The following is a 27111-nucleotide window of genomic DNA, read 5'->3' as shown; positions in this document are numbered from 1 at the left end:
CTGGCCACACACACACACACACACACACACGCACACGCACACGCGCGCACACGTATTGATGTATTTCTAACAAACTGAAAAGAAAGCTGTAAATTTCCTAATATAGTGAACCATCCCCATCTTGTGGTGGGCATGGAACGTCCACTGTCCACATCTTACATTTTGCGTTTTGTGTGTGCAGTTATCTGTGCGTTGTTGTCGTCTCTGTGCACAGGAAGCTGTGACACTAAAAGAAAATCAGTGTATGGGAATGCATGAATAACGTATGTGGCAATAATTCTGATACTTGGATTTGTATGTAAAGTATTGAAAAATGAAGCAGCGATATTGCATATTTGTAACTAGAATGTTGCGTCTTGAGTGTGCGTGCGCGCGCGCGCGCGCGTGTGTGTGTGAGAGAGAGACTAAATACAGAATATAAAGAATGTTCGTTAATAGTTATTTTAAATGTTTATTTTTTTATAACCAAAGTAACTTCACTAATCATGTTTGAATAAAAGTGATAATAATAATTTTATTATTATTATTATTATTTTAAGGGTCATACTGATTAAAAGGGGGAAATGTGATAAAATAAGGAGGTTGCATCCAGACATAGAAAATAAATATGCTGTTCCATATTGATCAATAATTCCCTATGGACTATAAACGCATTTCTTGCTTGTTCTGGCTAGTACCCTGCAATCAGTGGTCTAATGTTATTATCATGATCTTATTAAACAGAAGGATGCTTGACCGCTGGAAGTACTGGCTCTGACCCAATTTAACGGCCGTTTCCCAGAGGCTATACCGTCGGTGTCAGCCGTTTCAGCGTCCCGCCTCCCTAAGAGCCATTTTTACACCTTCATTGATCCGTGATTGACAAGAGAGAAAGAAGAATGAAGACGGAATGAATGGTGCCTACTAGTCAACAAGCATCACCGGCCAGTGAATCAGAGCGCATGCGCAGTGCTTACGCTCTGGATGCTGCTCAATATAGAAAAGCAACCTGCCTGTTCGCAAAGGTAACGTTTCAAAGCAGAAGAAATGCCTCGAAATAGCGCATCCGACATGCAAGATGGAATGTGTATTGCCAGCCAAATGACAAAATGTGCGGACGCCGACGCTTCTCCGCGCTCCGACGGTTTCATCTTCGGTCCAAAACGCCACTTGCTTAACTGACATACGAGGATAGAGACATAAATAGTCACTGATAAAGGAAAACCGAGCGAATCTGCAAATATGAACGGCACGCTGCTTAAAAAGCGAAGGCTGGACTGTGCGTATGCGGTGCTGTTGTGGCTCCATCACGCTGTGTGGATGTGCTGCTCAGCGGCCGAAGACCATCGCTTCAGCGTTGAGGTAAGACTGGCCCAACATCAGCATCAGCATCTTCAGCTTGAGTCATGAACACAAAAGCGTATACGCGTCCTGTTTTTACCGAGACCGACGAGAAGTGGGTATATCGCAGTTCATAAATAAACCAGGACAGGGCACAGAATCACATCGAATCACCTGGTAGATTGTGTGCTGTGAGAGATATATATATATATATATATATATATATATATATATATATATATATATATATATATATATATATATATATATATATATATATATATATATATACAGCTATTATGTGGACAGGAATGCAACCCTCTTTCTGTTATTTCGATATAGTAAACAGAAATGCTATAGTCCAGCCTGGTTTAGCCTGTTCAGTAATTCTATGCACTGAAGAATAAAAATGCAATTTTGTATACACAGTAAAATAAATAAAAAACATGAAAATAGACGACTGGAATGGAAGAGAATGTGTGTTTACTTTGTATAAAGGAGCGGAACAGAATATAATTTTGCATTCTATTACCAAAAAGTACCCAGCATAATATATTTCTTGTCTGTCTTGTGTTGTAATTTACAGAAAACAAAAGTATGGACTTTTATTCCCGTCTACTTATTGCACCAAGTTACAAAATAGAATAAAGAAGACTGGGCTGCACTTGCTCACTGAATAGAATGCTTCTGCATGCAAAGTAAACAGAAACTATTCTATTCTGTAGCACAAAGTGAAATGCTATTCTATTCTGTGATTTGTCGTCCTGAACAAATGAATTCCTATTCTGTAATACAAGCAAATTGAAATGCCGCTCTATTCCATATAGACAATTCTGTTATTCGGTGTGCTGAACAAAATACGATAGCAATGCTGTTATTATTAGATTAGAATAGAATTATGTTCTTAACCGCGATATAATCTAATGCTGCTATTCTACAGAAAGTAAAAAGAAATGTCATTCTATTCTGCCATTCTCAGTACTGAGTAGATGGACATGAATTCTATTTTTCAGCCTATTTTCTAAATGTTCGCTAAGTAGCATGTTCTATTCTATTCTATTCCGCATAATTCTACTCTCTTTCCTTGTACCGATTGCACAGAAACTCTAACTTAAACGTGCATTGTTACGCAACTTAACACAATCTCTTAACAGTGCAGACCTGAGGCACGAGAGAGAGATCAGCAGCAATCAGAGATATTGCTCCTTCCTCCAGTTCAAATCCATTCACTCAGAGATGACAATCACACGCCTCTGACTGGCCATGCGACGATCAATGGGGTGATAGGGGAAGCAAGACCTCGATTTACTCAGTGCTACTCAACCGCAGACTCTTGCGATAATGTGAAGCACATAAAGATTATGTAAGTTGCTTAGCAACTCTCCCCCAAACTCCTTTGGGCTGGAATGGGCGCAAATGTGATGTTTAGTGCTGCTGGCAGGGTTGGTTGACATTGAGAGAATTTGTCACCCGCCCGGTTCGGTTTGGCTGGGAGGCGAGAGTTGTAGAGGGTGCCGTGCCAGTGGATCAGCTCGTGGTGGACATGGCATTGTCATGGTAATATTGATGCTCTTTTAGAGCGGGCTGTATTGATGAAACTGTCCTTTGCGAAATTACAATAAGACCAGTGCGACAGAGCCACCCGAATGCTAAATTAGTGCTCTTCGCTTTCTTGGTAACTAGAAGCTCTTTCTTCTTTTCAGCTCTCTGCCACCCATGTAGCTCCTGTGTGGGTTTTTTTTGTTTTGTTTTTTTTTTTTTGCTGGCAGGGCTGCAGTGGTTGGCAGCCGTTGTGAGTTGAGTGCACAGGTCAGTGGTCTTTGGGGAAGAAAGAGAACGCGTGTGTGCGAGATGAGTAATGACTGCTCGGAAGGGGGACCTCTGATCCTGAACTAGGAATAGACTAGAAAGCGCAAGGTTCAAGGATTCAGCGGTGAAATCAAGATTGGGCCCCCAGGGCTTTAATTACGCACGTCTTTCCCATACAGGTGCAAATGTGCTTAGCTTAGTGCTAAGTCGGTAATGACATTTCATGTAGCTGTGGTCCTACATGTGATTAATAGGGTGTCAGGTGTTGTTGCTATGTGCTATTGACCAATGAGCTACTGTAAACAGTCATGCGTCTTATTAATGGTTCGGATAAGATAGTGTGGGTTTTGTGGATGACGGAGGTGGACATCAAAGTACAGACCCTTCATCAATTTAAATGAAGTTTTAAATGCATTTGAGCTGTCATGATGCCATAAAAGGAGTAAAGTATTCATGAGAATTATGCTTCCGCTTGCTAAACATTCGTGACCCTTTTTTTGGCCACAAAACCAGTCATAAGTGGCAGTTTTATCAAAAATAAGATCGATCTGAAAGATGAATATATGAACGGATAAATATATTCCCATAGATTTATGGTTTGTTTTGATAGGACAAAATATGGCCAACCATTTAAATACCGGAATCTAAGTGTGCAAAAAAACTAACCTAAATACAGAAAACATTGGTCTAATTGTGCAAATGAAGTTCTTAGCGATACACATTACTAATCTTTTTTTTCTTTTTTTTTTCAAAAAAACATATACAAAATATCTTCATGGAACCTGATCTTTACTTAATATCCTAGGGATTTTTGGCATTAAAGCAAAATATAATCTTGACCAATACAATGTATGTTTGGCTATTCCTACAAATATACCCCAGTATATTTGTAGAAATATAATGGTTAAATTGGTGGTGAGTGAATATGAATTCATACAGTCTCATTTGCATATGATCGGCTTACTTGCCACTGAGAGTTAAGTTTAGGGGTGTACCTTCATGTTCACTTTTTTCTAAAAATCATGTTTTCATAAAATTTTTATTTTACAAATTTATCAGCAATGCGCCAATATGTTAAATAATTTTCTCTTGGGAAAAAGTAAATAGGGCACAGTTGGTAAATGCTAAATACTATTTCAGTATAGCCACTTACATAATATGTTCAAATTCATATGAAATTATAATAGTTCATATACATTCAGCACCAAATTGTGTTTTTATCTATAATATAATCACCTACTATTTGATTTTGATTGCTAAATGACTAAATGTTAACACACATACACATACATATACATATATATATATATATATATATATATATATATATATATATATATATATATATATATATATACTGTATATACACACACAGATCAAAATTATAAACACAACACGTTTGTTTTTGCTCCCATTGTTTATGAGCTGAACTCAAAGGTCTAAGACCTTTTCTATGTACACAAAAAGCCTATTTCTCTCAAATATTGTTCACAAATCTGTCTAAATCTGTGTTAGGGAGCACTTCTCCTTTGTCGAGATAATCCATCCACGTCACAGTTGTGGCATATCAAGATGCTGATTAGACAACATGATTATTGTACAGGTGTGCTTTAAACTGGCCACAATAAAAAATATGTTTTCAGCTTCCGGGAACTGTGTACAGGTCCTTGCAACATGGGGCCGTGCATTATAATGCTGCAACATGGGGATGGTTGAGGATGAATGGCACAACAATGGGCTTCAGGATCTCATCAAGGATCTTATCCCTGTGCATTCAAAAAGCCATCAATAAAATGCACCTATGTTCATTGTCCATAGCATATGCCTGCCCATACCATAACCCCACCGCCACCACGGGCCACTCCATCAACAACGTTGACATCAGCAAACCGCTCACCCACATGATGCCATACATGCTGTCTGCCATCTGCCCTGTACAGTGAAAATAGAGATTCATCTGTGAAGAGAACACCTCTCCAAAGTGCCAGATGCCATCGAATGTGAGCATTTGCCCACTCACTTCGTTATGACGACGAACTACAGTCAGGTCGAAAATCCGATGAGCATGCAGATGAGCTTCCCTGAGATGGTTTCTGATAGTTGCTGCAGATGTTCTTTGGATATGCAAAGTGGGAGTCGGTTGTGAGGCCAGTTGGATGTACTGCCAAATTCTCTAAAACACCTTTGGAGATGGCTTACGGTGGAGTAATGAGCATTCAATTCATGGGCAACAGCTCTGGTGGACATTCCTGCAGTCAGCATGCCAATTGCACGCTCCTCAAAACATGCAACATGTGTCATTGTGCTGTGTGATAAAACTGCAGATTTGTGGCCTTTTATTGTGGCCAGCCCAAGGCACACCTGTGCGATAACACATGTCGTCTAATCAGCATCTTGATATGCCACACCTGTGAGGTGGATACATTATCTGGGCATAAAGTAAAAGTGCTCACTAACACAGATTTAGACAGATCTGTAAACAACATTTCAGAGAAATACAAGTAGCAACCTCCAGCAGAAACAAATCTATTTACAGCCTGGTACAAAATGTGGTTTTGGTTTATACAGCTAATTTTGTCTTTCATGACAACTGTGAGGGGGTAAAAATTTTTTTACATTATATTGAGCCTTGAAGTTCTTCATTGTTAAGGGCAGAATGGAAGAGTCAAAGCGAATCCATGTGCAAAGCTTTTAATATCAATCGTGGTCAAAAATACAGGCTGGGTCAGATAACAGCAAACAGGTGTGGAATGGGCAAAACACAAGAATAGTCCTAGGGCGAGTGTGGGTCTGCAAACGGCAAACAATATCTAGAGGGCGAGACAAGAGGTGGTAGTCAGATGACGAGCAAGAGTCAATCAATCAATCAGTCATTTTTATTTATATAGCGCTTTTAACAACACAGGTTGTAGCAAAGCACTGAACAGTATAAAGTAGAAGAATACAGTGATAGGGATGTATAATGAAGAGATTGAACAATTTGTTATTAAATGCAGAGACGGTCTCTGTAATCAATTCGATTACAAAGCAAGCCAGAGGCGTAAGGATAAGAGTCCAAGCACAATGCAAAGTAAATCCAAAACAGAGAGAAACAAGGGTAGAGGCTAATAAGTAATACTCGGCAGCTAGATCAGTAACTGAATGGAGTTTAAATAGACAGGATAATGAGAAAACAAGGGGAGGAATTAATTCATTACCATGAAACGAGTTGAGCAGAGGAAACATGGGAACACAGAAACAGTGGGGAAATTAAATTCAAAATAAATGCGATTCCAACATGGCGACTTTTGGCTTCGCATATTATGAGCTTCAAAAATGCTCTTGAGAAACCTCATCATGGACACTACGTCCAAATGTTTTTTAAGTGTATTGATAGGCCATTTGTGTACATAGTCTTAGATCTTTGAGTTCAGCTAATGAAAACTATATATATATATATATATATATATATATATATATATATATATACACATTTTGACATACAGTGGTTGAGTGGTTAAAGTAGGCATTGCAGTCCAAATTCAAAATATTGTAAAAAAAAAATACTGCATTAAAAAAAAAAAAAAAAACATCTAAGCAATGGCCTAGAGACACCTTGCATCAGTTTACAGCAAACCACATCAAGCTAAAAAATCACTTAGCAACTACATATCAACATCTTGGCAACCATCCACAAGAACCAACACTGTAACTCTAAGCCTTGCACGGGCAAGCACCAAAAATCTGTTTGAATGAATGGAAGAGAATGGAAATAAACCAATTTTCACAGTATCTTTGAGTCACTTTGGCCTGAAGCCTGTTTCAACTCACAATGCACACCATACACACGCTCATGTGCTTACAGCTGATTAAAAGCATAGAAAGTGGATAAAAGAGGTTGTTTGGCCCAGTATGGAGTTTCAGAAAGAAAAAGGAAAGGAGGGAGAGACGGAGATGAACAAGAGATAAGTAGAGGAGGTTAGTATATTCCTGGCTGCTGGTTAGTTCCTGGCAGACTGTGTGTAGAGCAGCAGTACTTGAGGTTTTTACCTCTCTATCACAGGTTAGATCTTCCACTGACCCCTAGGAAGGTGATGGCGTTGCACTCAGGGGAAAATATGGCAGTTTATTTGCACGGAGAATTTGTTTGCCTGGAAACAGTACCACATTTTAGGATGCAACTGCATTTCAGCATACTGACTCCTGTAATTGACTTCATTGATTGGCTTTTGCTGCAAGATGCAAATGAGAGAAGTGAGAGAGAAAGTGAGAATGAGCTACAGAGAAAGAACAAGTGAGAAAATTCTGCAGTGGAAAGCAGGTGAAGTTGCATTATGGCCAGTTTATGTTAATGCAAAGCATATGTAATATAGAGTAAAATTATAGTTATTTAAAGGGAACTTATTGTTTTAAAAAGGCTACAGTAAAAATATATCTTTCTGTAAGTCTATAGTTTTATGAATTTTTATTTCAGTTTCAGGTTTAGTTATTTCAGTACATCAACACTTATTAAATCTTAGTATCTATTTAAAAGTTTTGTTTGATGGTTTTATATAGTTATATAATAACTGACACAAATAACTAAACAGACACTATTAAACACACCGCAGTTAAAACAGAACAATTTTACTGTACTTATAGGATATATAAAAGCACACATCTCTATCTATGATACTGCAGCCTCTCGTCAGATTTCACATTATGTGTTTATAATAGATTTTTCATCTTGGTGGATATACTCAAGGGTCTCCATAAGGAACACTGTTGTTCCAACGTCCTCCAGAAGGAAGTTTTTCATCATCATCCCGTCATGCCCTTTTTCTGTCTGTCTCTGCCATCTGGTATAAATGTGGCAGCAGCTTCTGGGTAATGATCATTTTCATGTTGTCATGGTAGGGTGAGATTGTGACAGGATGCAAACCACCACCTAATGACTAAGCACTTTGAACATCAAGAAAACCTGTCTTAGCCTGGTTCGCTACTGAAATCAAACCCCGCGTTTTAAAGCACTTCTTGTGTGTGTGTTATGGAGATAGGTCTGGTCAGCTTTTAGCCCTTCGCATAAAAATCAAATCATCCTTTTGTTTTGCATCTCATCTTTCTGTGGGTAATATTCACTCTTGTCAGATTCTGCAAACAGTAATTAATAAAGCCTGTGTTATTGTAAATAGTATAGACACATTTTGGAGAGATCAGGTGGCTAGTTAGGATATTTGTATTTCAGGCAACAGTTTTTTTCCCTCCTAGTGAAATATTTATGCTCTGTCAATTTGCAGTGCAGTGGGTGGTGCACTAAAAAGTTAATAATAATGTATTTTTTTTAACAATATACACCATGGTTTACACATGTGATTCAAAGACATCTGGTTTTGATACTTAGAAATTATGAGAAGTGTTATTAAGCATTAATAAATGTAAGTGTTTGTAAGCTTTTGTATTAAAAATTGTAAATAAACTTTATTTCAAGGTCCAATTCTCGCTATTAACATGACTTTTCATCAGTAAATGAATTTGCTGCTTATTAATCATTACTAAGATAGCAGTTAGGGTTTGTGTATAAAACGTTCAACCAGAATTAATCATTTTTTTCATAATACATTTGGACAAGCATAAACATTTAGGAAGATACAGAATGAAATATTAAACAAAATATGGTTATATCTGGTGACGTTACAGTATGTTATGTTTAAGAAGTTATAGACTATCGTTCAAAAGTGGGGTCTGTAAGATCAGCATTGATTATAATGTTTCTTAAGCAGCCAATTTGAATGACTTCTGTGACACCAAAGACTGGAATAATGGCTTCTTAACAAACTACATTTACAAACAATTATTTTCAATTATAATAATATGGCACAGTATTCTTATATTTTTGATCAAATAAATAATGCATCCGAAGCGAGCATTAAAAACATTATTTATAAAGATTATTATAAAATTTGACTTTTGACAACTGTAATTTTGTGTATTGCTTTCTTTTCTCTCTCTTTTTTTTTGCTCTTGATTGGTTGGGTCAATAAATAATTACACTTGAGAAAAAAACAAATAAATCTCGGAGAGATCGTTTGCCTCATTTGGATCAAATTCTTTTGGTTGGGGATGCTGGAACAGTGTTGGACCGCAGAAAAGATGTGAAATTATACAATCATGTTTGCTAGATGCTCCATTTTTCACCTATTAAGCCTGTTTTTCATCGCATTGCTTTATTTATGCATAAACATGAGTGTGAGAGCGCCTGTGTGTTTACCCGCAGAGCAGATCTTGATTTTATTCGACACATATTAAGTATATTGACGTCACAGATTTTTTTCTTTCATTGACATGTTTAATGCGCATCAGTTTGGCTGAGCTCTGTATTTATAGCTTCACAAGAGAGTGATTACAACACCCGGAGGATGACAAAGTTGCTTCTATCTATGACTCTTTATCACCATGGTTACACCCTGCCATACCAGGCCCCTGCGGCTCTATAGCACATCTGTGTTTTCTTCATATAAATTAGTAATCAGCCCTTGTGTTGGTTAGAGACGCAGGGTCTGATTAGTGCTAGAGAATCAATTTGGCTCTCAACCGATTTTGCTTTCGTAAGAAAAAATAGGCCTGCGAGATATATAACCTAATGTCCTTTTTCGAGACGCACGTACAACACTGACATTGAAATAAATGTTTTTCTTATACGTATGCATGTATATTAATATATCGTACATGTACATATGCAGACGTTCAGTATTGATTTATGTGTATGCAGAGCACTAAAACGTTTAGTTTGCCTTTTGTTTATTGATTGTTTCAAAGTATGTTTGACCTCAAGTGCATTATCTTAAAAGCTCTTTCCAGCATAATGTTATTTGGAATGAAATGATCTTAACATGCACCTTCAGAATACCACTCTTCTCAAATCACAGCTCTCATAGGACGCATTACAACAGGCCATTACAGTTCACTGCAACAACAACGAGAGTTCATAAAATGTTCTTTTGCTCACACTTAGCACTCTCTAGGTATGCCTTTTACTGAATTCAGGACTGTGTACTAACGTAGTACCCTTACTATTCCTGAAATGCGGTTGAAGTAGTATGCTAAATGATTACAGCCATTTAAATCGCGAGGCTAGCAAAACTAGCATCTCTGGAAGGTCAGCGTGATACATGTTAAAATTGATTAGAAAACTTAGCAAGTTGCCATGGTGTTTTGGCATATCGATTAGCATTTGTATAACCCCAATTTTTCTAAAAACACCATGGTTAAACTGCTTAGCTGTGTGGTTAAATATGGTTTAAATAAGCATGTAGTAAAAGGGATGTCCGTCAAACTTCATCAGTTAAGCATCCTTGTGTGAAAAGACATAGACCCCAGCATAAAATAGTACATATCACATAAATAGAATGCTTTAAAATAATATACATAAGTGTGAACTGAGTGCGAATGTTCTCTAATGCTAATTGCGTTTTTATGATTAAACAAAAATTTATTAAAGTGTAAATTTACATTAAATCAATTTAATGCGGTTTTGACCCACATAGGCAAGGAATCAAGTACATCTTCATAAGTAATTTCAGTAACACTTTAGCTTATTAATATTATTAAGATAGTTGTTAGATTTAGGTATTATGTATGATTAAAAATGAAGAATACAGCATTAATATGTGCTTAATTAACACTAATACATGGCTAATATTCTAGCACTATGCATGATAATAGGTGTAAGCATAAAATAAAGTGTTACCTAAACAGAAATAAACTTTAATGTAGTTACTACTGAAACTATATTCCACGTATTTAAATGTATATTCTTAATAAATTATGATCATATCAGTTATTTGCATATACTGTACTGTTGGGACTGGTTCATGTTAATTTGATCCTATGATTCTATGGACATTGTTGTCTGACTTTTGTATGCCAAACAATTTCGGTATCATGTTAGGTTAGCATTCAGTGTCTCATCTCGAGAACGAAACCATCTGAGAACCAGGATAAATTGAAATCCTGTACCCTCAAACTTGTAGGCTTCTTTTTAAACCTCGCAAGGGCATGTTTAGCTTCTTATGCTTTGTTTTGTTGTTCGGGCAGCAAAGCTGAGCTTTGGGGTTTAGCTGAGGATATGTGTTGAGGTTATGTTTGTTCTGTCTTTTGCAGGCGTGGTTACAGAGGTATGGATACATCCACAAGACGCAACCTAACATGGCTGTCCTGCGATCAGCCCAAACAATGCATTCTGCTATTGCTGCCATGCAGCACAAGTATGGACTAAACATCACTGGGAGTCTAGACAAGGAGACAATAGAGTAAGTACTCCTAAGCACACAGTAAAGTCACGCGTAAAGTGCGCATATTTAATACTGACTACAACATATTAGGCCCATTCTATTTAAAAAATTGGCTTATCATCATGCCACATGAGAAAACATATCAATATGACTGTTTCTGATTTATGCAGGAATTTAAAATGATTTATATACATTTTTATGAGACCAGAGTATATATATATATATATATATATATATATATATATATATATATATATATATATATATATATATATATATATATATATGTAACTCAATAAACTAATGGTGATGAACAAGGACATCCAAATTAGCAGGTTTTCCAAAATTTCAATAAAACATAAGCTCTATCAAACAATATGACTGAATGCAGTATCTATTTTCCATGCTAATTATTTGAGTAGTAAATAATGCATGTAAAAATGGGATACAAATGACACAGTTTCCTAGAAACAAGTCATTAATTAAATAATTTCATGTTTGATTCAGATTAATCACCTTTTCTTTGTGAATGTTTCATCTCTGATCTCCGATGTTTAACTTAGACACTATAAGCCAATTTCCAATCTAAAATGTTTTGAGAACGTTTTCTACTGCTCGTGTAAGTTATTTGAAAAGGCCTGCACTGTGTTATGAAGCATGAGCGCTCTCTGCTTGACCTTGCAGTCCATTTTATTCTGCCTTTAAACAGTTCTTTTTATTCCGTTTGTGTCTTCGTGTTATGGTTTATTGATGACGAGTTAAGACGAGGCGCTGATTTTCACATTCAGTGATGTAAAGAAATATATTATCCTTTATCTGAACATCTCGTGTTAGCGAGTTTCTAAAAGCTAATTAACGTAAGCTGTAATGATGGAATTACGTAACTCGCAGTAAAATAGAACTTTTTATGACACTAGGGATCCTGATGACTATAATTTGGTGCTGAATGTCAGTGATATATGTTTCGTGCGTATTCTTTTACGAACTGTAGTCCAGCGACTTCAAGTGGTTCAGAATATATAACAATAGAGTAAACAAAAGATTCATTTGAAAAGTGTTCTGATGAATGAACACAGAAGCGGTTATTTTTAAATCCATTCAAACACTTTTATAGTTATGCCTTAAAGCAACAGTGTTAGCTAACCTAGTTTTTAATGTGTTGAAGGTCAGAAATCACTTCACGCCTGCTCTTTTTTTTTTTTTTAAGCTGGATGAAGAAACCCAGATGTGGGGTACCGGACCTGCTTGGTGGCATATCTGGGTCCCGCAGGAAGAAGCGCTATGCACTAACTGGACAGAAGTGGCAACGCACACACATCACATACAGGTTAGAGAGACACATGATTCCTCTGTCAGTGTTAACGATTTAACAATTTGGTCTATAAATACAGCAAAGCCAGAACTGTGAAATGAAATGCTTGAAATGTATAATGGAGCTTTAAATAAGTTGTCTTAAAGGTACAGTTGTGTTAAAGGCATAGTATACTAATTATTTACATTTTGGTTTATCATAGCGATATTTTGGAAAATAAACGTACTAATCAAAATTTCGTTAAAATTATTATTCAGTAAACACAGTGTTATTTAAACGTGTATGTTTGCAGAATAGTTCACTCAAGAATCACTCAACTCTTTCTCCAATCAGCATGATATTACAAGATATTACTAACCAAATATTCTAGCTAGGTAAATTTAATTTAAAAAGCACAATCACATTTTTGTCAGTGTCAGTGTCTGGATTCAGAACATAGATGGAGTACATCATTTCCATCATTCCTTTTTAACATTTCATTTGGCAGTTTTGATTTGTATGCTAGATGTTGATCGCTTTATTTTACATGTAGCTTGCTTCTGCTTCTTCTTTGAATCCAGTGCTCTTTCGGAAAATGTATGCTATACTTCCTACCAAAAAATACGTCACGCCACCCTTTTGTTGCACTGACATTGACACGTGTATGCAAATGTGGCAGAAAAGAAACACAAGCTCATGTGAAGAACTTTCATGTTTTCCTGCTTCGAAAAGATATGTTTTTACATTTTGGATGATCACTTCGTCATATCACGACTGCTGCAGTATCCAAAGACATTTTTCATGTTTAAAGTAGTGCGACCAACGCTTACTCTTTGCTTTGGTTGATATCACTTCCTGTTTACATATCATCTCACATCTTGTATAAATACTGTCTCTATCTGGTGTTTAACTCTTAAGATGAATTGCACTGAATCTTCAGAAACCAAACCCTGATAAGTTGAAACTGTCGGACGTGGCTCAAATTGTCCTGTCACCGCCGTCCTATATGCTGCACTGCAACGAAGACACAGCCAAGCATATAATAACCTCCAGCATTCACTCTTTAACCTTCAAGAAACATATTTGAATTCCCTGAAGATTACCTTCTAAAGGGCTTGGAGGAAATAGAGTGTTCTCTCACCTCAATTTAGACTTTCCCGGTTACAGCGGGGCGATAACTGAAATGATTTATTCAAATCCTGCTTTTTTAATTGATGGGCCACCTATGCAAATGGAATGTAAATGAAGACAGGCTTGGCAGTGAGTGACTGGCCTCTATAGAGAAAAGTCAGCTGAGATTTTCTGGGCCTCTCAGTCTGTTAGAGGCAGATAAAGACTTCAATGTGGGAAATTCAGCAGAGATGCCAGTCTAAGGGCAGTTGGTGCAGCTCACTATGGAAGTGAAAATGCTCCCTCTTTTCTGTGATATTAACACATACTATTTTACTATGACATTTGATAGTGGGGGATTTCGATCGTGGCGAAGGTTTTGATGTTAATATCCGATTAAATTTGGAAAACACTAACTCAAAAGACACCATTTATAGCACATATGAAAAAATTTTCAAAGAAGAAAGAATAGCTGAAGATACTACAGACACAGATACTGCAATATTACATTTTACACAACATTATGCTAATGGAGAGCAGTCAGTAAGACAAATGAATTAAAGGGAAATGCTTCATAAAAATATATTATTTTAGCAAATACAAATATCAGTAGATGTTTTTGTAATAGATAAGGCAATCAGCTTTGGAGTTTTTGTGAATACAATAATCTTTACATACTCAAAAGTAAGTGAAATAAGTACAAACTCATAACAGACTTAGTACAAAGCGACTTAAATGTGTCTATTATTCAAGCAAATATCTATAAGGTTGCAGAGTTATCTCTGCACTAAAATAAGTTACATATTCTGAAACGATATTCTGACGATCAGAAACAAATACAGTTATGGATCAGTGATCGTCTATTTGTGATTTCAGCATTTTTGACTTTCAATTTGACTTAAAATGTTTCTGCTTGAACAGCTTGATTTTTACAGTGCATACATTTTTTTAAATATCTCGGATTCATGATGTTTCAACAACAGAAATGCAACAAAAAAAAGACTTCTTCTTTAATGGAAACCACCTTAAAATAAGACCACCACAAAGACGTGCCGGGTAGTTATTGTCTTTATTGTCTGTTATGGGGTTCGTAGCTCTGGAAGTCTGAAGCTTTAAAGCACTTAGTCTGCAATGCGAACCACAAGCAAGCCTGAATCAAACCATTTTGGACTTTGCCACGACTTAGTGTTTATGTTTACTAGTTTTTTTCCTCTTTGTTTTGTTTTTAGCATTAAAAACGTCACTCCTAAAGTGGGAGCACGAGAAACGCACGAGGCCATTCGCCGGGCGTTCGACGTATGGCAAGGCGTCACACCGCTTCGCTTTGAGGCCGTGCCCTACAGCGCTCTGGAGAGCGGAAAACGTGACGTCGACATCACCATCATCTTCGCCTCTGGTTTCCATGGTGACAGCTCTCCTTTTGATGGAGAAGGAGGCTTCCTGGCACACGCTTATTTCCCAGGGCCGGGCATAGGGGCGACACGCACTTTGACTCGGATGAACCCTGGACTCTGGGCAACCCAAACCATGATGGTGAGAGAAGCGGCAGGTTAGGCCACATTTTCAATTTCAACAATTAATAAACAAACAAAGTCGCTGTTTCAGCAGGAATGCGAACAAACAAGTGATAGAGCAGCTAAATCATTAATGACATTTGGAGGCTTTTAGAAGCCCAGCTGAAAAACAAATTACGTTTTATAGCTTAAGCTGAAGGCAGTTCTGCAAATCAAGACTCACTTGTAAAGTCATTAGTACTATAATTTACTTGCTGAAATTAGTGTTTTAACAAACCGTGCTTTGTAAATACTGGTAGGAGAGATCGCTGAACTGCTGTGACACCTAAGTATTTAAGTGCAAACTCAACAATGTATTTTAACCAGGTTATGCAGCCACCGAGCGTGATGGAGCCATTAGCGCTACCGTATATATTAACACTTTACAGTTAAATTTTTGTGTGTTAATATTAGTTGATGCATTAGGTATCATGAGGTAAATTTTAGAATGGTATATATGTGTAAATAATGGGAAATAAGTGTATAAATAAAATTCATTTATGAAACTTGCAGTATTTTAGCATTAACATTATTGGCACTTCACGGCACAAGCTGATTGGCCTCTGCAGCCAAGGAGGTTACAGCATTGGTTAAACGCTGATTCAGATGTTCATTGTAAGCTGATCCTATGAGGGTTCCTCTGAATCCCCACCTCCCCAGCTCCACCTGTCTGGTTCTGATCAACAGGACTTACGCATGCCTGTTATAGTCAGCCAAGGCCAAATCGTTAACCTTTTTCATATTCTAAGCATTCAAAAAGCTATTAAGATTGAAATATCCTTAAATGTTAGATTTGGTAACATCTGTTTTAACAAGAAAGTGTTCTTTGCACACATTTTCATCCATTGCACTACAGACATGTCACACTTCTAGCATTTAAAGAACCCATTCTAAATTGTGTTGGTAAAATTGCATACTCCCAATAAAGTCCGATTTCAGTAATCTTCCCCATCCTTAACGAACGATTACTGAAATGCCAACTCTATCTCACAACCAAATTGTATGTATTTTTACGAGGTGGTTAATTTGTACAAATTCGATTTGTCTAAACCCAAGTGATGGGTATGTTTAGGGTGCGGGGGTTAGTTGGAGGTTATTCATACAAATTCAAGCTCGTAAAATACATACAAATTAGCAAAAAATTTAGGTTATGCGAATTCGTATGAATTAGCCACCTTGTAAAATATGTAAAAATGGCTGTGAGATCGCGCTGGAAATCCATCTGCCGTGGTATTTAAGTGCATACTCAACACCATTTAAAGTTAACATTAGCTAAGTATCATGAACAATACTTTACAGATGATCAGGTTCGACACCAATGCAAATAATCAACACTGTCGTTGGTCGCATCTGAATATTCTTGCCTGAATATGTTTTTTGTGTGCACATGTTGATGTTTGTGTGCATGTCAGGTGTCAGCTTCGTTTGATATGTAGTATTTGCGTTATGGTTGCACCCATTAAATGAGAGGTAATCAGATCCGTCTCTTCACTGCGAGCTGCACTTAGAGGCACTCAGCTTTAATTACCTGGGCCGACTGGATGCAGAGAGCTTTTAAGATGCTCATCTCCTTTCACAAAATGTCTCGGCCGAGACAGTAATGAATAGCTGCGACTACATTCTCTACTGGCATTTTACTGCCGCCTGCACTCAGGACCCTCAGCTTTTTGTTTTGCTGCCGTCTCTGATGTTACACGTGCATGGCATAATACCCTCCCGTGGTTTCAAGCTTCATTACAGTCACCACAGTCTATATGGACCACACACTGTGTGGTTTTCTTTCTTACATTAAGCCTGATTGCCATCAACATGTTATGAACTAAACAGCAATTAGGGATTATTTTTAACAGGTAATTTTGAAGTGAACGGCTCCCATCCCACTGTTAGCCGATCGGATTGTACAAAGCTCTAAAATGTACCATACGAGGACCATAACAATAGTTACACTTTATTTTAAGGTGTCCTTGATACAGTGTAATTATACATTTAGATACTGAGTAATTTTATATAACTATTTGGTTACGGTTCGGATTAGGGTTTGGCTTAATTAACAACCATTTAAGTACTTATTACAGAAATAATATTGTTTTGTCTTTGAAATGTGGTTAGGTATACTTCTGAATGTACTAATAAGTATTTATGGTAAACTAAAAAATACTTTAAAGTGACATCTTAAAGCGTATATGTCATGCATTTAAATATATTTGTAATTACACATTTGTAGCAATTAAGTTGAAACTGAGTACATTTAAAATACATTCACTTTGAATGTTACATCAAATAAATACACTACACTAAATTAATTTAGTGTTAGTATGTTAGTCAACACATCGATATAAGCACAAAAAGATGATTAAAAAAGTGATTAAAAATACTTTTACGCTTTTAGTTTGACGTTATAAAACGCACTCACCGAAATCATGTCAGTACATTTAAATAGCCTTTTATTTAATTAATATTACATCATCTGCGAGTACAGCTTTTGAAAAATTTACCGTAATGTTTGAATTAAACTCCAGGTGCGCATTTAACGCAATGCCTTGGATAGCTTACGTAACATTTTCATTCATCATTAGGTCAGCATGGAAGATATTTCCAGTTATATTGTTGTATAATACAAAGCAGCGTGGGATCTGTTTTGCATTCTGTTTCAAAGCTACTGTTTCTGTCATGCCCACACACTGTACACATGAACATTACAACATTAAGATGGTTCTCAGATCAGGCACTTGAGTGGTGAGTCATAATCCCAGATGCTTCTCAAGATAAGAGTACAAGCACAGCGAAAAAACAAAGCTATTCTTGTGTTTGTATTTTCACTTGTATTTTATATTTTCGCTGTTGTTTCTACACTCCTTAGGTAATGACCTGTTCCTTGTGGCGGTCCATGAGCTTGGTCATGCTTTGGGACTGGAGCATTCTAATGACCCTACAGCTATAATGGCTCCGTTCTATCAGTATATGGACACTGAAAGCTTCAAACTGCCTCATGACGATCTACAGGGCATCCAGAAAATATATGGTGCGTTTAAACAATAAGCCTTATTGTTGTCAATTTTGCTCAAATCCTTAACTGTAACTTTTGCTCAAAATCCTTAGCCATATCATATTAACCAGGTTATTATAGAAACAATGGCTTATTGGACTTATCTGGTCAATGAGCAACTGCATTTCAACCAGAACTACCTTGAAACGCCAAACCCTGCCACTACAGAACACTAAAATGGTGGTATTATTGGTACATATATTTTTAAATGTACTTGTTTTTATATGGAACAAAACTTTTAAAGATTTCATATATAAGAAATAATTTACAAAAGATTTTAATAATGGGTAATGGTGATCTGTTTTTATTCAAATATGCAATAAAAATGCTATTTTATTTTTTTATTTTATTTATTTTTAAAGAAATTTTTGAATTTTTTGTAGTTTGGCATAACCTCTTATTATTTTACTTTGAGAAATAATTAAAGTAATTGCTAAAACATTAATTTGGTGCAATCAACCTAAATGACTGACTGACTGACTAAATGATTGATTGATTGAATGAATGAATGAATGAATTAATGAATTAATGAATTAATGCAGACCCTCATTACTGTCAAGATTAGAAATCTTCTTAAAATATTATACATGTTTATCTTTTAAAGAAAAAAAAGATACTAGATTTTTATGGTCATTTATTAATATTAAAATTAATATTACTTAATAATAATAAATGTATATTTATAAATTAAGAATTTATAATAATTGTGAATTAAAAAAAAAAATATATATATATATATATATATATATATATATATATATATATATATATATATATATATATTCAATTTGTTCAGTCAGTGAAAAATACTTTTAATCTTGTTAATTAATTAACTTACACGTATACTAATACATTATTAAAATCTTAAGTTGTTATATCTGTTAAGTTACATCTGTTATTTAACATGAACTGAAAAAACAATAAATCAACAAACCGCTCAAATTTACTGAAGAACTGAGGAAATATGGTGTTACTTTTATCTCATGACATTTTTAGTCAGTATATTACTTGAAAATGGAATAGAAGTTTTATACCACACAAAATACAAAGTGTGCATTCATTTATTTGAACTCAGGCTCATGAGATTTCAAAAATATCTTTAAAAGATTTGACACTCTTTTGATTTGAATTCTGTATTCATTCCTGCAGGTCCTCCAGACAAAAATCCTCAGCCTACAAGATTGCTGACGACCGCTACGCCTCCTCGCCTGCACCTACCGACTGACCCTCGAAAGCATGACCGACAGGGTCGCCCTCATCGCCCTCCGCAGAAGTCAAAACCAGCCCACCCCAACTCCAAACCCAACATCTGTGACGGAGGGTTCAACACTTTGGCAATCCTACGACAGGAGCTGTTCGTCTTCAAGGTATGAATAATGAACATCTTCACTGAGAAAATGATATATTTACATAAATTGTGTGTTTCCTAACACCAGTACGCTCTTATTAGGATCAGTGGTTCTGGAGGGTGAAGAGATAATTCTGTGGTGCCTGGATACCCGATGCAAATTAGCTACTTCTGGAGAGGTTTGCCTCCCAAGATCGATGCCGTCTCACGAAAACAGCGAGGAAATTTGTCTTCTTCAAAGGTAAGATGTTTTCCTTGCAAGCTAAATATAGACGTGAATATGTGAAGGAAGAGCTCAGATTTTAGGGTCTGCTAAGGACATTTTCACACCTGGTTTGTTAGGAGTTAGTTTCAGAACCTAGCACAGAATTCTCCCTTGGTTTGGTTCATTTAGACATATATGAATACAGCAGTCGCCCTCAGATCCACACCAAAGCGACAAACTGAAGACAAACTTTGACTAATTTGGATGTCTCAAGAAGGCATTCTGACCCATTGGATCAATGAAACAATTTGTATTATCATTCATAATGGAAATTTGCTAATAGCAGCTTATCTATTGTGCTTATTTGATTCATAATGGCTACATTGGCAATAAACCTGCGGAGCTAACTTCTTGATCGACGATGCTATGAGGAATATAACCATTTTACTCACATGTGATTAGCAAAAAAAAACATTTTGCCTTGTAAAAGTGAACCAAACCAAAAAAAATTTAAATCTACAGGTCTGAAAACATCTTCGGTTTTATATTGTTACGATCAGTATTAAATAATGATACTATTAGAAGAAGAAGATGCATTTTTTAAAACACTGAAGACAATCTTTTCTTTTCTCTGCTTTTCTGAAGGCAACCGGTTCTGGGTGTTTAAGGATACAACTCTACAGCCCACATATCCTCAGGACATTTCTCTTTTTGGCAGTGGAATGCCCACACAGAGCATTGAAACAGCTGTTTGGTGGGAAGACGTGGCCAAAACCTACTTCTTCAAAGGGGACAGGTCAGTTTTATAGCTCCTAGCTACAGTGTACAATAGGACCCAGTGGATATGCGCCTTCACTTGACTGTTCCATAATGTCTGAGATCATTTTTTTCTGTCTCTGTCTACTATTGCAGATACTGGAGGTACAATGAGGATATGAGAACCATGGACCCTGGATATCCAAAACCCATTACTGTGTGGAAAGGCATTCCAGACTCTCCACAGGGAGCTTTTGTGGACAAAGAAAATGGTGAGACATGAAATGATCCGAGCTGACTATGCAGTGCCTTGCAAAGATCCCAGACCAATTCGTTCATATTATGAATCTAGTTTTGAAATGTGAGTTTCACAGTACTGGAAATCACATTTAATTATTCTTATAATTGCATTTGTATTGGTGTCATGGCCTGGTGGCTTGCACATTTGCTCAGACACAATGAGTTTTTATGTAGGTAATGTAAGTTTGAATATGCTTGCATTTTATGTAGACTTTTTATGTAGAAATATATGTAAAATATAGTCTATTAAAGTAAAATGGTAAAAAAGACCCAAAATTGTTCAATTTTAAATTATTGCAAAGTCAAGATTGTAAAATATATATGTTTTTATATATCTACTTCACTTATAGAGTAAAATATTTTTGTTTTATAACTATACAAGGACAAAATTATTGAGTTACCATGTAAAGGTCATGGTAAGTGCTGGGGTGCATACAAGTCGCTCCACTCTGCTGATTATAAACTTCCTGCCATTAATATCAGCACAAAAAATGTGCATCAGCATTTGAATGCAAGCTTCCCTTCACAAATGCAATGCCAAGCATTGCATTTAATGGTGTAAAACACACCACCAATGCACCCTGGAGCAGTAGAAACCTGCTCTGTGTAGTGGTGAATCACACTTCTCTGTTCGATAGTCTGATGAGCAAGTCTGAGACTGGGATTGTTTTTCAGGGGTTGGGAAAGGCCTCTTACCTTTAGTGAATGGAATTTTTAATGCTTCATCCAAGACATTTTAAACAATTCTATGCATAAGGCAAAGGTACATAAAAATATGGCTGAATAAGTTTAATGTGGAAGAACCTGACTGGCCCCACACAGAACCCTGACCTCAACCCTTTGGGATGAATTGGAATGGAGATTATGTCTTCTTGTCCAACATTGGTGTTCTACTGGATAAACTGGCAAAAAGATCTCACAGAAACATTCCAGACTCTTGTGGAAGGCATTTCCAGAGGAGTGGAGTCTCATATAGCTACAACGAGAGAACTCACTTTATATTAAAATCTATGCATTTAAAATGCGATGTCACTAGATGTCCATTGTCAGTTATCCTATTATTTTTATGCACATAAGTGTAGAGAATATCACCACATTTGTGTATCACCAGTATTTTGTTGAGCCACTAGACTGTAGAAATGCTCTACAACTCTCCATCTTAAAATCTCTCCAGAAGTTCAGTTTAAGTAATTGGTTCACTTGGGGTCACTGTGTTGACTGGTAGAAGAAAAGATTCACTGAGCTATGATCTCTGTGCAAGTAGTGAGTCCTCAAATGTGTCTTATGAATCTGGTATTATCTGAGCTCCTTCAGTGTGATAATTGGCTTCTCTCACAAATCTCTTTGTTCATGCTGAGTTTTTGAGGACAAGCAGTTCTGGGCAGAATTTGGGCTTATAACATCTATTTCTTCGTAATTGAAGCCACAGTGCCAGATGGGACCTTCAAACACAATTCAAACTTATGTTTTATTTTTATTTGAAGCGGCACAGGTACAGGCAATTATACAGGCAATGGTGTGATTGTTATTGTACCTTGGAGTTAAGAATTTCCAGTTTGCATAGTTCAATTTGAGCTGTCTGCCTTTTCTCCAAAGGGTTCACGTACTTCTACAAAGGGAAAGGAATATTGGAAGTTCAACAACCAGAGACTCAGAGTGGAGCCTGGCTACCCAAGGTCCATCCTGCGTGATTTTATGGGCTGCGATGGCTTACCCGCCGACCCGACTGGGACTGGAGCCCTCCACAGGAAGAAGAACCGCCACAATATGACAATGATGAGCGTTGACATCGTACTCAAGCTGGAGAGCAGCGGTGGAGCAGAAAGCGGTGGCCATCGCCATCCCGTGCGTCCTGGCCCTGTGCATGATGGTGCTGCTTTACACCGTGTTCGCTTCAAGAGGAAGGATCGCAGCGCCACATACTGTACTGCAAGAGATCCATGCAGGAGTGGGTCTGAGAATTAAAGCTCTCGCTCCTTCTGCTAAAACTATTTTCCTCTTCAAAATCCCTTCAAAGGTCAAAAAGTGGCTCATCTTGAGGTGCTGACTTTATGTCGGTGACTTTATGAAGGACGACATAATGAACAGCATGCCGACTTCCTGTTCCCATTGTCAGTCTCCGTAGATGGCAGTAATGTCGTTTTGTATGGTTTGGAACTCTGTGTGGCCAATCTTGGCGGCCATTTTGGTTCCTAGAGTCCAATGTAGGAGTAAACTGTTACTCTACAAACCGTAATTATAAACTTTTCAATTGATTTTAGAATTATTTATCATCAGACTGCTGATCTAGATACTCCATGAAGGTTGAACTCACCTGTGTCACTCCGAAATACTTGCTTGTGTTGAAAAAACTGATACCCAAACCAAATATGCCCTTAGTGTCCAAAAGTTGCTTCATTCACATGGGATATTCTGAGATGACTGGCTTATCGATCATTATTTGAGTTCTATTTGGCTGCATTCATCTGCAGAGTACATGGGATCTATCTGCTTGGAAATCAGAAGGACCTTGACATATAACATCGGGGCTACATGCAATATTTCGTCGAATGCCTTAATCACATATTGAGTTTATTTTCTGTGTGTTAGTGTACATGTGCCTGTGTGAATGTGACCCCTTTCCTTAAATTCCTTTGCTTATCACTGTTCTTTTGATGCACTACTGACTGACAGAGACTTGCAGTAAGATCTGAAGTGCCGCTGACTGTTTAAATGTTTAATTAAAAGCGAGTGTATGTCCACGTTCTGTGCTGCTGCGACTCCAAAGTGTCCCAGCAGCACAAAACCTTAACTTTTTAGTCACGTGCTTCCAATCAATTCGTAGGGAATTTATTAAGCGCAGAAATGCCGTTTAGCAGAAATACCTAACGGACCTTTTTTGAGAATCAGATTACGAACCTTAAAAAAATAACGTGAAAATGTTAGTTATATATCAAAACACTCATGTTAGCACAGTTTTCAATGCAATGTCTAGGCAATATTTGAGGTTCCTTGACAAAATACTTGTGCTTGCAAGGCAGCAAGTGAATTGTGGTAAAGATCTCGTGCATCTGTTGAGCGTGTTCTAGAACCAACAAATATTATAAGATAGACTTTTAGGTGTAAAGCCAGTATTGACATGAAAACTGCATTGCCTTGTTTTATTCAGTGCTGTGCGTAGACACATTTGTTCAACACGTGCACACTAGTAAGTTTCATCTTTGTTCAGTGTCTCTGCTACTTTACTTCACAATTCACTAGAGAAACATTTTTAATGTCCGATGATTTTAAACATTGTGTTGTGCTACTTGAGTCAAATTGACCTTAATTGCCTTCAATTAAATTCCTAAACATCATTATTAAAAACAAGAAGGAATCAGGTGTAAACAGAAAAAAATTAAATATATAATATAATATATATATATATATATATATATATATATATATATATATATATATAATATGAAATGAATGAATTAATATCAAACACTAGGATTTAAAAAAACATTTAACTGTTTACTTAACTGTTTACGTCCACTGGTAGAAGTTTACTTCTATATTACTACAATATTATCGTAATTTAATTATATATCTATATAGTGCCGGAAAGGTTTAAGACTTCTAATTAGACATTTGATCACTGTTTTGTTAGAAATTATGCAGGAAAAGTATTAGAGAGTAATGCAGAGCGCACATCAAAACATACAACATCATAATAGGCGTTCTGATCTTTGTCACAAAAATTATGTTTCATTTTATTTTGAATACAATAAAAGGTATACATTCAGCTTAACACTAATGTGTCCATATTTAATTTTGACACAAATCAAAAGTAAAAACACGGTTAAAGCAGTTAAAAACATGGAAAATATGTGTCCAAATTTCCCAGTGTAAATTGTACAAACTATTGCAGTTCTAGCTTTCATAGCAAGTAAAAAAATTTTTAAGAAAGTATGCCTTGTATCTAAACTGAGGTATAAAATATAAAATAGATGCTAAAAGCAGACCGATCAGGATACATACCAATGCAGAAAGTTGACAAATACATATAAAAACAAAGACAAAGATTCTATTATCCTTTAGCAAAGAAACAAGTGATTATAACGAACAATTAAAATCAAAATCGGCCTAGTAAAAAGTCAAACACTGCGATAATGCTGCAGTAGCATTAACACTGAAATCCCCGAGGTCATTTCGCTATAGCCGATAACTGAGATGCAAGATGGTACCGTCTGTGTTTATATGAAATGAAAAAAGTATCCCAGATGTGATACGAGAGACATTGCCGTAGATGGGAATTTTAGGACACAACAGGCGCTTGATGCTGTGATTTATTAGTCAAGTTTCATTACAGCGCTGCCTTGCAAACAACCAAGGTTTACTTGACAAAGTCCAAGCTCGAGTGGCTCGGTTACTCTTTTAAGTTGGTTTACTCGTTTCAGGCACAGTTACGGGGTAAAATAGCTAAAGGGAACTAAGATACTGTATACGCGATCAGAACTAGCTTCACTGCTTATTTCGCTTTCCATGTCAAACTATTTGTTAGCATGATCATTCTCAGAGTGTATCCACCACTAAACACGTCAGATGTTGCCGTTTGATATTCCTTTTGAGTGTTTCTTGGCGGTGGAGTGATGTATATTGTCATATGCCTTGTTTTATCCTTTGTTTTACGAACTGATCTTTAATGGACGCGGTGTGTTTCGCCATGCCATCGGCATCAGCCTTCCAGTTGCACAATCACGAGAAGTGCACATGAATTTCCATGCGTGAACTGTGGTTTTCATTATAAACAAGAATATCTGGAAAATATGCCCCGTTGAGGTCACTGAGTATTGGATGTGTATCTGAACATGCTGTATATATATATCTCATGTAGTGTCTTTATTACGGATATGAAAGGCACATTATGCAGTACATCAATAATAAGATATTATCTATTATCGGATGTGGCGTGAATCATTCTTGTGAACTCTAATGAAGTTAACAAAATGTACCAGGCAACCATAAGACATTAACATGTAATTTATCCCCTGAGATTCATGAAAGGTTGTTTGGATGATATAATAAAACAGTTATATATTACATAATTTTGCTGGCTCATGAAAATATTGTAATATCACAGCTTTATGTTGTAAAGGGGAAACTTAATGGTCCGGTAAGATCCGAGGAAGGTATATTTTGTAATGCGTGAAAGAATCGATTATCTTGATTTAAAATAACAATTTATTTTTATTTTTATTATTTATTTCTGATGGCAAAACTGAATTTTCGGTAGCATAACTCTTTCAGTGTGCCATGGTCCTTCAGAAATCTTTCTAATATTATTATTATTTTTATTTATTTTTTTTTTTTTATTAAATGTATCCTTGGTGAATATACAGTAAGCATTAATTTCTTTCAAAAGAGTTTGGAAAGTAGTTGATATATATATATATATATATATATATATATTATACTTTGGGTTTGGATTTTTAATCATTCAAACATGCAGATACACTGCCTTTATTATTATTATTATTTTAATGCACTGTAATATCTGCACAGATTTGCTCATTACATTACAAAAAATATATAATTATATAACTACCTCCTACTGTAGAATGATATCTCATGTTGCACCACCAAATAAGTGTATTTTTCTAAATTCTTTTATTATTAAATTTTATATAAAAAAATAAATATATATATATATATAATATATATATATAATATATAAAATAATATATCAATAATATTAATAATAATAATAATAATAATATAATAAAAATGTAATTAGTTGCCACTTTTTATTTTAGTAGAATGTAGACTTAACATTTGATCAAAGTATGGTTCAAAAATGTTTTTTTTTTTGAATATATTCTTCTTTCTTGTGACGGCAATGCAGTATTTTCCAGCACTCCAGTCTTGAGTGTCATATGATCTGACAATCAAGAAACCTTATTATTATCACAGTTGAAAATTGCTGTGCTACATAATGAAGTGCAAAAATCTGTTTTTTTCTACAGGATCGTTTAATGATTCGAAAGTTTGAAGAACGGCGTTTATTTGAAATAGATGTTTTTTGGCACAGTTTTAGTTAATCTGCACCAATTTAAACCTACTGCATGGTGGACCTTTTCTCAGAACGAAACCATTTTTGTGG

General features: G+C 36.1%; 1 pseudogene; it reads left to right on the top strand.

Annotated features, from left to right (window-relative positions):
* The first annotated feature begins 690 nt into the window (after positions 1–690).
* Positions 691–23112, top strand: LOC122325061 (annotated as a pseudogene).
* The last annotated feature ends 3999 nt before the right edge of the window (positions 23113–27111 follow it).

This window comes from Puntigrus tetrazona, chromosome 2 (genome assembly GCF_018831695.1).
Source record: "Puntigrus tetrazona isolate hp1 chromosome 2, ASM1883169v1, whole genome shotgun sequence".
In the NCBI taxonomy this organism is placed as follows: Eukaryota; Metazoa; Chordata; class Actinopteri; order Cypriniformes; family Cyprinidae; genus Puntigrus; species Puntigrus tetrazona.
The sequence above is the reverse complement of the archived record's forward strand: the minus strand, read 5'-3'. Positions and strand labels throughout refer to the sequence as shown.